This window comes from Apium graveolens, chromosome 9, assembly GCF_009905375.1.
Source record: "Apium graveolens cultivar Ventura chromosome 9, ASM990537v1, whole genome shotgun sequence".
NCBI lineage: Eukaryota > Viridiplantae > Streptophyta > Magnoliopsida > Apiales > Apiaceae > Apium > Apium graveolens.
This window is the reverse complement of record NC_133655.1, coordinates 165,588,769-165,601,164: the sequence shown is the minus strand read 5'-3', so window position 1 is coordinate 165,601,164 and position 12,396 is coordinate 165,588,769. Positions and strand designations below refer to the sequence as shown.

Sequence of the window (12,396 nt, the reverse complement as noted above, 5' to 3'; positions counted from 1 at the left end):
GGCGCCCCTTCCGGGGACTCGGTGTTAATTTCTAGTTTATTTGCTTGTCATCAGTGGTCATTAATGTTCACTGACTCAGATTCTTTTACTTTCCCGGTTTATTTGTTTGTGTTTCAGGTACTCATTACAATGGGAGATCCAGCAGCATGAACGAAAGCATTGATGGATTTTTCTCAACCCAAGATGAATGACATTCAATCTAGCATTGTCAGGACAACTATCACAGCTAATACCTTTAAGATTAAGCCTAGCATAATTCAATGGGTGAAAAATTCAATCCAGTTTGGGGGTTCTCCAACGGAAGATCCAAATATGCACATTAGGGATTTCATTGAGATCTGTGACACCTTCAAGTTCAACGGTGTTTCTAAAGATGCTGTGAAGTGGAGACTATTCCCATTCTCTCTGAGGATCAAGGCTAAGAGCTGGTTACACTCTCTACCAGCTGGTTCAATTACTACTTAGAAGTATCTTGCTCAGAAATTTCTTACTAAATTCTTCCCTATGGTGAAGACAACTACAATCAGAAATGCTATTAATCAATTTACGTAGCAAATGGGAGAATCTCTATATGAAGCTTGGGAGCGCTACAAGGAGATGCTTAGGAAGTGTCCTCATCATGGAATGCCTGATTGGATGATCATCAATTGTTTTTATAATGGTTTGGGAGCACAGTCTAGACCCATGCTCGATGCAGCATCAGATGTAGCCTTATGGGCTAAGAGCTACGATGAAGCTTATGATCTAATTGAACTGATGGATGCTAATGAATATCAGTATCCAACCCAGAGATTACCGCAGGGCAAGGTAGCAGGAGTTCTTGAAGTGGATACATCTACAACTATCACTGCTCAACTAAAGGCGTTGTCTATGAAGATCGATTCTCTGGCTAACTATGGTGTTAAGCAGATTACTAGTGTTTATGAGATGTGTGTAGGTCTGCATGCGACGGAGAAATGTTCTATATCTATTGACTCAACTCAGTTTGTGAGCAACTTTCAGAGATCGTAACAGCTAGTTTCTGCCACTTATCATCCTGACAACTGGAATCATCCTAACTTCAGTTGGAGCAACAATCAGAATACGATGCAACAGCCTTATCAGTAGGTTGGAAACAAGCAATTCAATTCTCCTGGTTTTCAGTAACAATTCGCACCAAGACAACAACTCCAACTTCAACAACAAACTCATGGAGGTGCAGGTCTATATTTGACTGAAAAATTTGAATTGGAGGAGTTGCGGCTTATGTGCAAAAATCAGGCTCTTATATGCCAAAGCCATGCTATTTTTATCCAGAATCTGGAAAACCAAATAGGGCAATTTGCTAACACCTTATTGAATCGACCACCAGGAACGCTACCTAGTGATACAGAAGCCAATCCAGGCGAGAGGGAAGTTGAATAACAGGTGAACGCCATCATCTTGAGGTCTGGAAGGGTCGCAAGTCCCCAAATTCAGCAAGATGAAGAGTCTAAAAATTCTTTCCAGAATGCAGGTGCGTCTACATCCTTGCCAATTCCAGAAAATGAGATTGTGGCTGAAGAAGAAGTACAGAAGGAAGCAGAGGTGGGACCAAGGAACACTACTATAGAACACACTCCTTTTGAGGGTAATACAGGGGAGAAACAAATCTATCCTCCACCTCCTTTTCCTAAGAGGCTGTAGAAGCAGAAGTTGGATAAGCAATTTGCTAAGTTTCTGGAGGTGTTCAAGAAACTTCATATCAACATACCTTTTGTTGAAGCTCTTGAACAGATGCCTAGCTATGTGAGGTTTATGAAAGGTATTCTCTCTCGGAGAGTGAAGCTCGATGACTTAGAAACCGTTGCTCTAACAGAAGAGTGCAGTGTTGTGCTGCAATAATAGTTACCTCTGAAGCTTAAAGATCCTGGAAGCTTCACTATTCCAAGCACCATCGGAAACTTGTCTTTCGACAAGTGTTTATGTGACTTGGGAGCTAGCATCAATCTGATGCCATTGTCTATCTTCAAGAAGCTTGGTCTGCCTGATTCGAAATTGACATACATGTCATTGCAACTAGCTGATCGTTCCATCGCTTATCCACGAGTCATTATGGAGGGTGTGTTGGTCAAGGTGGAAAAACTTATCTTTCCTGCTGACTTTGTAATTCTTGACTTTGAGGAAGATAAGAAGATTTCCATTATCTTGGGGAGACCATTCTTAGCTACTGGCCGAACTATGATCGATGTTCAAAAAGAAGAGCTTGCGATGAAGGTTCATGATCAAAAGGTCATTTTAATGTGTTCAAGGCAATAAAGTTACCCACAGCTAAAGATGAGTGCTTTAAAGTAGAGTGGGTCGACTCTGTCATGAATTCAGAGCCTGAGCAATTGCCAAAGTCAGAAACCTTTGAGAGATCCATAATAGGGAAATCAGTTATTGAAGATGAAAAACGAGAAGAGCAAATGCAGGTTATGAATGCACCTCCATGGAAGAAGAAGTTGGATATGCCATTCGATTCTCTTTGGTTAGCAGAGCTGAAAATTTCTCAGGAGCGTTTTGAACCATCTATTGAAGAAGCTCCCACACTTGAGCTTCACCCACTACCAGGTCACTTGAGTTATGCATTCTTAGGTGCACCCCATGATAAGGGCTTGGGATATATTTTTGATGATGTAGAGGGTAGCCGAACGAATCCTCCAGTGCCTACAGAGGGTTCTTCTCATGTGCAACAGGTAGTTGATAGGACTAGTGTTGGTGATGAGCAGTACAGGCGAGTAACTAGGCGTATGGAGGCCATGCACGACATTCATCGTCATTTTACTGCAGATTTGACACAGGCTTTGGGCACTATTTTCTGAGACACTGGTGTCGAGGTTGATTGGCCACCTGATCCTCCACCCGAGGAGGGTGATCTTTCCGACGACTAGGTATGCCTGAAATCCTTATTATTACCTTCAATGAGGACATTGAAAATTTCAAGTTGAGGGTGATAATGTAAGGATTAGTTTGTATGTGTCCATAGTTCATATAGATTCATATTGCATGTTTAATTGTAGTTCATTCATATTTTTGCATGATTGTTCATTTAGGACATATTTGTTTGCATTTTTGTTCATGTTATAATGTGAGTCCATGTAGTTGTATTCACATGCATATAACATGATCCCTTAGGTTGAGCTATTTCTGATTGATTGGTTGATGTTGATTGTGAGTGTAGTGATGACGAATAGAGGAATGTTTAAGTCCTAATAAATTGATTTGCATGCCAGAAAAAAATATTTTCACAAAGTCTTATAGGTTTGCTTTTGATCTAGATCATAATTATGTTTGTTTATTAGTTGAGATTTAATCTCTGGTTTATATTTAGAATTTTTGGTATTCTCATAATGACAAAAAGAACACTGAATTTTTAAATTGGAGAAAAACTTGGATTTCATTGGTAGTTGTTGTAAGGCTAGGCGTCAAATGGCTAGTAGCCGGCTCATATTTTTATGAGTAGTCTAGGGTTGAATGAGATGGAGCGAAACACACTCATTCAGAAATTTTTGAAAAAAAGAGAGAAAAAATATGAAGAAAGAAAAGAAAAAAAATATGTGTTGTGCATAATTAATCAAGAGTGAGATCTTTAATACTCGAGTTATTAAGTTCCATGGGACTTTGTGCCTAATGCCTAAGGCTTTTTATAGTCTGGGATCCGCTAACCTAATACTTGCTACATGAGTATTATTGTATAAGTCTTTTGGGACCTCATTCATTGCACGGTCAAATAAGCATATTTGTTATGTGTTCAATAATAGCATGAATCCTGTATAACTCTAGTAGAAAGGAGGTGTTGTGAGTCATTATACGTTTAACGTCTATTCTAGTTATAAACTTGTAATTGTTTTGATGATAGATGAGTTATGATTATTGATCTAGTATCGAGAGTATATTTTTTAAGCATCCACACACACACGTTTCTGGTTTATGAGTTGGTTTATGGGATTTATTCAAGCTCTGTTTTGGAGTCATTTCATTCTTAGAGGCATCGGCTTATTCATTTGGTTATGGTTATTCTGAGGGGATCGATTGCATTATCATTTAGTTACATTCGCGTAGTTGCATTCATGCATTAAGTTTGTTTTGTAGTTTTGAGTCTGTTTATGCTTGAAGAAAAGCATTGAATCAAGTTTGGGGGTGTGAAATGTGGATTTTATATCTACTTGGAACGCTTCATTACAAGCTTAAGTTGGTGTTTTGGACTCAAGTTATTGGTATTTTTGATGTGTTTTTGTGTTATTGCATTTCAGGCATCGGTTAAAGGAAGAAAGAAGCTTTTCAAAGAATTATTCTGAAAAACGTTCAGAATTGGAAGCCTAGTCCATTATCAAGTTGTATAGAATCTCGTTAGCTTCGCGTGGGTAGTTGAATCGCCTAATTCTGACGAGTAGAACTCAAGATATGGCCAAAAGAAGAATCGACAGAAAAGGACAGAAGTCAGGCGCGGCCGCCCCGAAAACCAGCGCGCCCGCGCTGACTTTCTGCCAAAACCAGCGCGGCCGCGCCGCCCTTTTTGCCCCAGAATCCTGATTTTAGTATAATTTGAATATTTTGAGAGTCCTGGTCATCCTGGAGCCTATATATACCAATAAAAAGACGTTTTTAACAACAAGGAGACCTGGGAGAGCAAAAAGAAGACCTAGAGAGCACGAGATGGCTACGGAGAAAAAGACTTTTGTTTTCTTTGATTTAGGCGATACTTGGATGCTTATTTTTGATTTGTGTTTGAACCCTAATACTCTTATATTTTTTATTATCATGCTTTCATTGGAACCCACAGTGATGATGAGTTCGATTATGTGCGTAGCTAACATATAAGATAGTGTGTTAATCTCTATTGAAGCGACAGTGAATATAGAGATTTAGAACTTGCCATGCTAGCATAGGTTCATGTATTTGATATGTATGAGTCGTAGGTAATTTTAACAATCTTACTTGCCCTATGTAATCACGATAGATAACTTGCGCATTAAACCATTATGTTTTCAATTCTTATAGACATATAAGGACTAAGCATAATTGGTGTCATTCAACTTCTATCTCTTTTGTGGATGCTTGGTAGTAGGGTATTCGTACAACGAAAGTTGGCGTTTACTAGTTTCGTGTTATCTGATTAGTGTCATCACCATTACATGCTAATGTTATGAACGAAAAGGCTATTTAATGAAGTTAGGATCCCATGTTTGTTTCATAATAGTAATTCAACCTCAATTCTATTAGTTAATGCTATTTAGTATAATCTCTTAGTTTAATCAAAACCCGATTTGTAATTTGTCTTAGCATTGAGCAATAACCATACATTGTTGCATAGGTGTATAAATTGAACTTAACCTAAACCATTCTCTGTGGGAACAAATCTGATTTATATCTTATACTACTTGCAAACACGTATACTTGCGTGAGTTTTAACGTGTGTTTTTGCCCTAACAATTAATAATGTCATCTTAACTAAGATGGTCTTCATGTTGAGCTATTAGTCCTTTTTCCTTGCCTTCACAAACTGTAGGATTTGATGCAGATTCAACAGCTTCAACCTTTATTTCCTTCTCCTTTTATTGCTGAACAACCAATGCAATGGATCCTCCTTTCTTTCTTCCTTTCTCCAGCTTCTCATCTTGCTCTATTTCAAGCTCATAGGTCTTTAGAATCCCATATAGTTTATCCAAGGTGAATTCCTTGTAACCTTGAGAGTTTCTTAGCGAGACTGTCATAGGCTTCCATTCCTTTGGTAGAGATCTAAGGAATTTGAGGTTTAAGTCATTTGTTTAATAGACTCTTCCATACAACTTTAGAGCATTCAGCAGTTTTTGAAATCTACTGAAAATGTCAGTAAGTGACTCACTTTTTTCACTATGAAAATGCTCATATTGCTGAATCAAGAGGTGCATTTTATTTTCCCTTACTTGCTCAGTTCCATCACATATAACCTGAATAGTATCCCATATATGCAATTGATGATGTTGTTAAACATGTCACCATCAATACCATTAAACAAAATATTCATAGCCTTCTTATCCTTATGAACTTGTTCAATATCTGGATCAGACCATTCTGCTCCAGGCTTTGGGATGGATGGCTCATTTACTGTAGCAGTTCTCATAGGGACATGTGGACCTTTCTGAATGCAATCCACATATTCTTCATCTTGAGAGAGGATATGCAGGTGCATCTTCACCTTCCAATGGTGATAGTTGTCTTTGTCCATAAATGGAATTTTGATTCCAAAATCTTTTATGCTCATCTTGTTAGTTGTTGTGATCTTTAAACTCTTTGTTCTTCAAGATCTTGCTCTGATACCAATTGTGATTCCCTAACAATCTAACAAAGAATTACAGAAGGGAGGTTGAATGTAATTCTAGCTACTTTTTTAATTTAAATAACATTTCTACTATGAATATATAACTGTGTTTTATTTGGCTATGGTGCGGAATGAAAGTATTGATGAAATCAAAACACAAAGTAATCAAACACGAGTATTTAAAAACTTTTTGGTGGATTGAACTTTTCCACCAGAGATATATATTAATATGAGAACTCTGTGATACAATGTTTGCACACGGCTGCTTACAAGTTGAACTTGCAAAGAAAAGAGAAATTCTTTACAGATGTAGCTTTATCTATTTCTCTGGTAATTGCTTACTAACTTGGATACTTGTTCTACTTGCTACCCTTGGTTTATATATCACCAAGTTACATGATAAAAAGACAAATAGATAAGACAAAGTGTTTCTAGTCTAATTTCATGGTGCTTCATTTCTCCATCCAGCATCTTTGAATAACTTCATTTTAGTATGGAAATGGAAATGCTTCTTTGTTCTCTAAAATCTGTAAATAGGCTGCCATATTCCATTTGCATACAATCAACGCATGTGGCTATCAAGTCACTATCAACCACTCTTTTGAATTTTTTCATCCGTTGAGACTCAGTTAGATCATCTGTTGAGAGTCTGGTTGAACATTCGTTGAAGCTTTAGTTAATCATCCGTTGAAGCCTTGTGGAACATCTGTTGAGACTATCTTCATAGCAGTTAACTCCATTTCACTTACACAAGATTACAAGGCATCTAATATTTACAGTTAGCCAACTTATCTTGCATATCAATCTAGTAGTCAACATGACTTAAAACATTCTACAACATTTAGTTCTCTAAGGCATTACAGTATGCAGAAATATGTTACTAATCTTATTGTAACATAAGCTACCCTTTCAACGGATATTGAAGTGGTCATCCGTTGAAGGCTACAAAATCACTAAATAAAACATACTAAGTGTTTTTTTTAACTTATCATCAAGTGCACAACATATTCCTAACATCAGTATTCGTCAAGCTGGAAATCAAGAGATATCACAAGTGGATATATTTGCAGAGATATGTCGCTGTAGGACTTTACTTACTATGGCAATCAATAGATGGCTATGTATTAGGATTCCGTATTTAATTAGAACATACATGTATTGGTCTATATTATTACTGAGTTCATTACTAACTTACAATTAACTTACTCAACTTAAAAAAAAATAAAAAATGCATAACTGAAGTCAGAATGACTTGCAATCGTAATATACAATAATGTAAAATTTACACCACTATTAATATAAAAGTTAATTTTAATGAAAAATGTTAATTTTTAATATTCAACATATGTATGTATGAAAAAATATTAGCTTTTTATTTATACTACTGTTAACAAAGTAAGATTAAGTTATATGTGTGTGTGGCAGCATGTAAATTACCGTATGTTACATTGCTTAGTAAAATACAATGGTTTCAATTATTTATATGCTAAATATTTAATTTATGTTCATGTATAATCATTATTAACATCTACTGAGGCAATTGATTACTTAAATAACATGTATTTATAATTATTCAAAAATTAAAAATATGTTATAAATAAATTACAATAATTTATATATAGTATTCATATTATCACTGACAAACAATCTAAATCTATTTTTTACGCAACCGAGTATTAATCATGGTAGTAACATAGAAATAAAGTATATATTGTACAAATTTATTATTGATATTCATGATTTTGTTTTCATGAATTCGAAGGAAAAATTATGATTATATCGTTATTTAAACTATTTTTAAGTTTCTTTCATTACGACTCTAATATTTGTTCATATAATAATTTGATAACATTGTATACTATTTTCCTAAAACTAAATATTTTTCACTTCAATGAAGTTTAATAAATATCAGTTGAACTGGTTAATTCATTCAAATTATTGAACAATATTTTTTTTCTTTAAATAGTATAAAATGCATTGAATCAAATGCTACAATATAGTATAGATTTAACTTTTATTTGAATAATTTAAAATATTTGTACAATATTATCTTGATGAATGAATATTGCTTATCTAAACGAATTCTTTTTAAAAAGCTAATTATTTTAAAGTGAAAAATGAAAAATAAATCGATTTAACATATCATCATAGTTTTAACAAATCTCGTGAGATCTCATATCAAATTTCAGATATTTTTAAAATCGGGACAAGTCCCAAAAATAATAATGCGCTACTAGTGAAGTTAGTAATTTTATTATAAATAATCAATTGACTTGATCCTATAAAGACTTCAAACACATTAATTTATATTAACATAAGATATGAAAAAATTGACATTATTGGTAAGATATTTTCTGCGAGCTTGTAACTTAAATTTACTAAGTGTAGAATGTGACGATGTTTTTCGACCGGGTCATGTAGTCAAATATCGAATATTTTTTGAACAATGAGCCAAATTCTGATTTCAAATTCGGAATAAACTAAAACGCGTTGACTCATTATAATTTGAATTTAACTTAATATATAATACCAATACTTATTCTTTATATTTCAGAGATTTGATTTTCAATATTTTCCTTAAAAATTATATATATACATTTTAATTACTTTTTATAATAAAAAATATGTTAAAAATATAAGTGATATATCTTCAAACTAAAAAATGATTAATAAATAAGATAATAATCTATTTATGTACTATGCCTAACTTTATATCTGGAATTCAATTCTTTAAAATTAACTGTACAAATATTCAAATAACTACCTTTTTTACTACAGAATTCAAGTAACTATCTTTAAAGTTAAATAAAATATTCATTTAGCACACTTACATATTATGTGTATGATAAAAAGCACATGTGACAATATGGTTCAGTGTTATGAGGTTGTATCGATGAATGAAATATCTCGAGTTCGATACCCACACACCATATCTTTTATATAAATATAAAAAATAGAGGTAGTTTAGCTTTTTTAATGAGACTTTTTAATCTCAAGAATATTATCACATGTTCTTCTATTATATATAGAATAACATAATAACCTGTATGAGTCACAAACCATTTTCTAGTAATGTTTCAGAGTACAGTGTATGTAATTTTCAAAATTTCAGCCTGCACATGTTTTGTTGGAAATAAAGTACATGAACCCTAATAATTTAGGTAAAGCGTGCGGAAAGTACCATCAAAAGCAGTTTATACTCAGTGATCATTTAGACTGTTGAGTGATGGTATGTCGTGTCATATTTATATTTTTTTTGCAGACTTTGATGATTCAGGTGACTAAAAATATTTCATGATCTCTGAGTTAGAGATTTTGTTCATTATAATCTATGTATAACTGAAATCTATGGTTGTAAGGTGATTGAACCTTACTTTATATGGAATTGACAATGTCTTAGTCTAACTTCAGCATTCTCGTGTCAAAATGTCAATACAATTATGTTAAATTCATTATGATGACGTGTAATTAGCAAGTTCATTGTTTATATGTCATCGTGTGTTGCTGTGTTAATGTAGCTTGCGTGTATCTATTAAAAAATTTCACGATACGACTACTATGAGAACTTGTAATAGTTAGGCATCCAAAACCTTTCTTTTCGTACTTCACATAAGATTTCTCAATATCAATTCTTTTATGAGAAAATGGCCTAGAAAGCACAAAACAATGTAAAATTCCAAAATAATGGCCTTTTACGACACTCTAAAATGATAGATTGTGTTGCGTTTTTAGTTTAGGACAGAAAGACAGTAATTGTAAACGGGTTAACATTCAATCAGAGTACCTTGACATATGGTTGACATGCAATTAGAGTGTTGTGCCATGAACTTTTAAATACTAAAATAATAATTAATTAATAGAAAGGTGTTACGAGTGCAGTGGTTATGTATAATAGCACGTGAGTGGACCCCACCTAATATATTATTTGTGTGGTCATTAATCAACGCAGTACAAGCTTATGCGTGTATGAAAATGGCTGTCTTTGATACGAATTTCTTGTATAGTACATACATAGAATTTGTGTAAATGCTAATTAAACATGTGTTTGCAGGTTTTTTTAAAATTAAAAATTTATGGGTAGAAGAGACGTTGCATACCATTACATTTCTCAAAATATCTCTTTTAAGTTGCGTTTATTTTTTCAATATATGTTGTTTGAGACCTTATTTAATAAAATTGTACCAGAGAGTGTCAACACCCTTATTTACTAGACTTCTTAATTATTTGTTTCGTAACGCTATCATCCCAACAATTAGGAATTTTACTCTAAGGCTATTTTTTCCTTACATTTTTTATACTCCCTCTATCGCTCTCATTCCTTTATATTTTAGAAATAGTGTCCGACACATATTTTAACGTGCATATAAAATATTATTCTATAACTTATTATTATTTTTTTCTAAATAACAATTGAATTGTAACAACTGGGAATTTACGATTGTTTTGTGTTATATTAAATAAGTATTATGTGATTTATGATATTATAAATAATGATTGATCATAAAAAGTTATCGGTTATGTACTATATGTGTTCTGGTTGGTTCGGGACTTTTTCGGGTATTTAATTGCGTGTTAAATGGATTTATATTAAAAGTTATAGTATTCAGGTTTCGTTTTAATAGCTGATATTTCGTATAAAGAAAATGACCTTATTTTGCATAATATGGCGTATACCATATTGATTTTCTGAACATCTAGTTAATTCAGAAAATGTCTCATTTCATGAAAAATGAATTTTCTGGGCCCCTACCGGGACGTCAAAACCCACAAAAATCGTGTTTATTTTTATAAGATTGTGGGAGTATCAAATATTCAATATTCTTGCATATTTGGATTATTCGTAATTTTTGGAAAATTTTGACATTATTTTTGTATTTATTGGATTAAAGATTATTGCCCGTTAATTATTAATTTTGGACTAATTATTTTTAGTCAATGATATAACTAGGCCCTAAATAATTTTGGGAGTATTATTTTTATAACTATAAATAGTATTTATTTATTATTTAATTATTATTTTATTATATAAAATATCATAAAAAATCAGAAAAATCATATTTTTCTCTAAAATTAGGGTTATGGTCTCAAGAACAGTTCATGGAATCAAACCATGATTTTGCAGTAATTTGGAAAGCAAATCATGTCGAATTTGTAACCAAATTGACTCTCATGAGGGGCTCTATCCAATTATGCTATCAAATCATACATCAGGTTAGTAATTTATAATTTCAAAATTTTAGGGTTTATGTTCAAATTTGGGGTTTTTGATTCTTGGGTAATTGGATGATTTTGATGATTAGGAGAACTTCCTGTTGTGAGTTGCAATTGATTCATATGTTTATTCGATGTTACAATCGAGTTAAGGTTTTTCTTGGATTTTTATTTGAATTTTCTGGTTTAACCTCGAATTATTTGTTGACTTTGATAACGGGAGTAGTTTCTAAATGTTCTGAGCTTCATTTTCACATTTGAGAATTGTTATTTTCTGTAGAGAATTGATTGAGTTGGTAATTTCGCCGGAACTCGGTTCAAGTTGGTCGAACTTTGGTCGGACTTTGGACAGAATCATCGATGCATGGGTGTTTTGTGATTGTTGTTGTTTGATTCATAGTTTTGGATCGATTTTGAATGGGTTATACTGAAAAACCAAATCAAATGATGAAGATTCAGGCGTATTCGAGGGTTGTCAGAGAAGAACTGCGGTTCGCAGGAAACAACGAAGCTCGCCGAAATCTGCATTTGTTCCGGCTTGTTCTTCGTGTGCTTGGCGACCTGGAATTCAACCCGTTTTTTTCAACAACCCCATTTTGATCCAACAAAATCCCAAACCCTTTCTTGTAATGTTTCTGCCTCTTTTCTTTTAAAATTAATTCAAAAATCATTTTTATTTTCCAAAACTAATTTAGATAATTAACTAAATTACTTTAAATTTCAAAAATTATTTTCTTTTATTATTTTAAAAAATCTAAATTTAATTTAATTATTTATAATTTATTTTAATTAATTATTTATGGATTTAATTAATTGATTGATTGATTTAATTAATTAATTAATTCTATAAATAGTTAAATAAAATGTAATTATTTATAATTCAA

At 33.0% G+C, this 12,396-nt stretch overlaps 1 non-coding gene across 1 annotated transcript; it reads right to left on the bottom strand.

Annotated features, from left to right (window-relative positions):
- Positions 1 to 519: 519 nt before the first annotated feature.
- LOC141687748 (small nucleolar RNA R71) lies at positions 520 to 626 on the bottom strand. The gene has a single exon (XR_012561232.1). It is a non-coding gene; the product is annotated as a small nucleolar RNA R71 (small nucleolar RNA).
- Between the last annotated feature and the right edge of the window lie 11,770 nt (positions 627 to 12,396).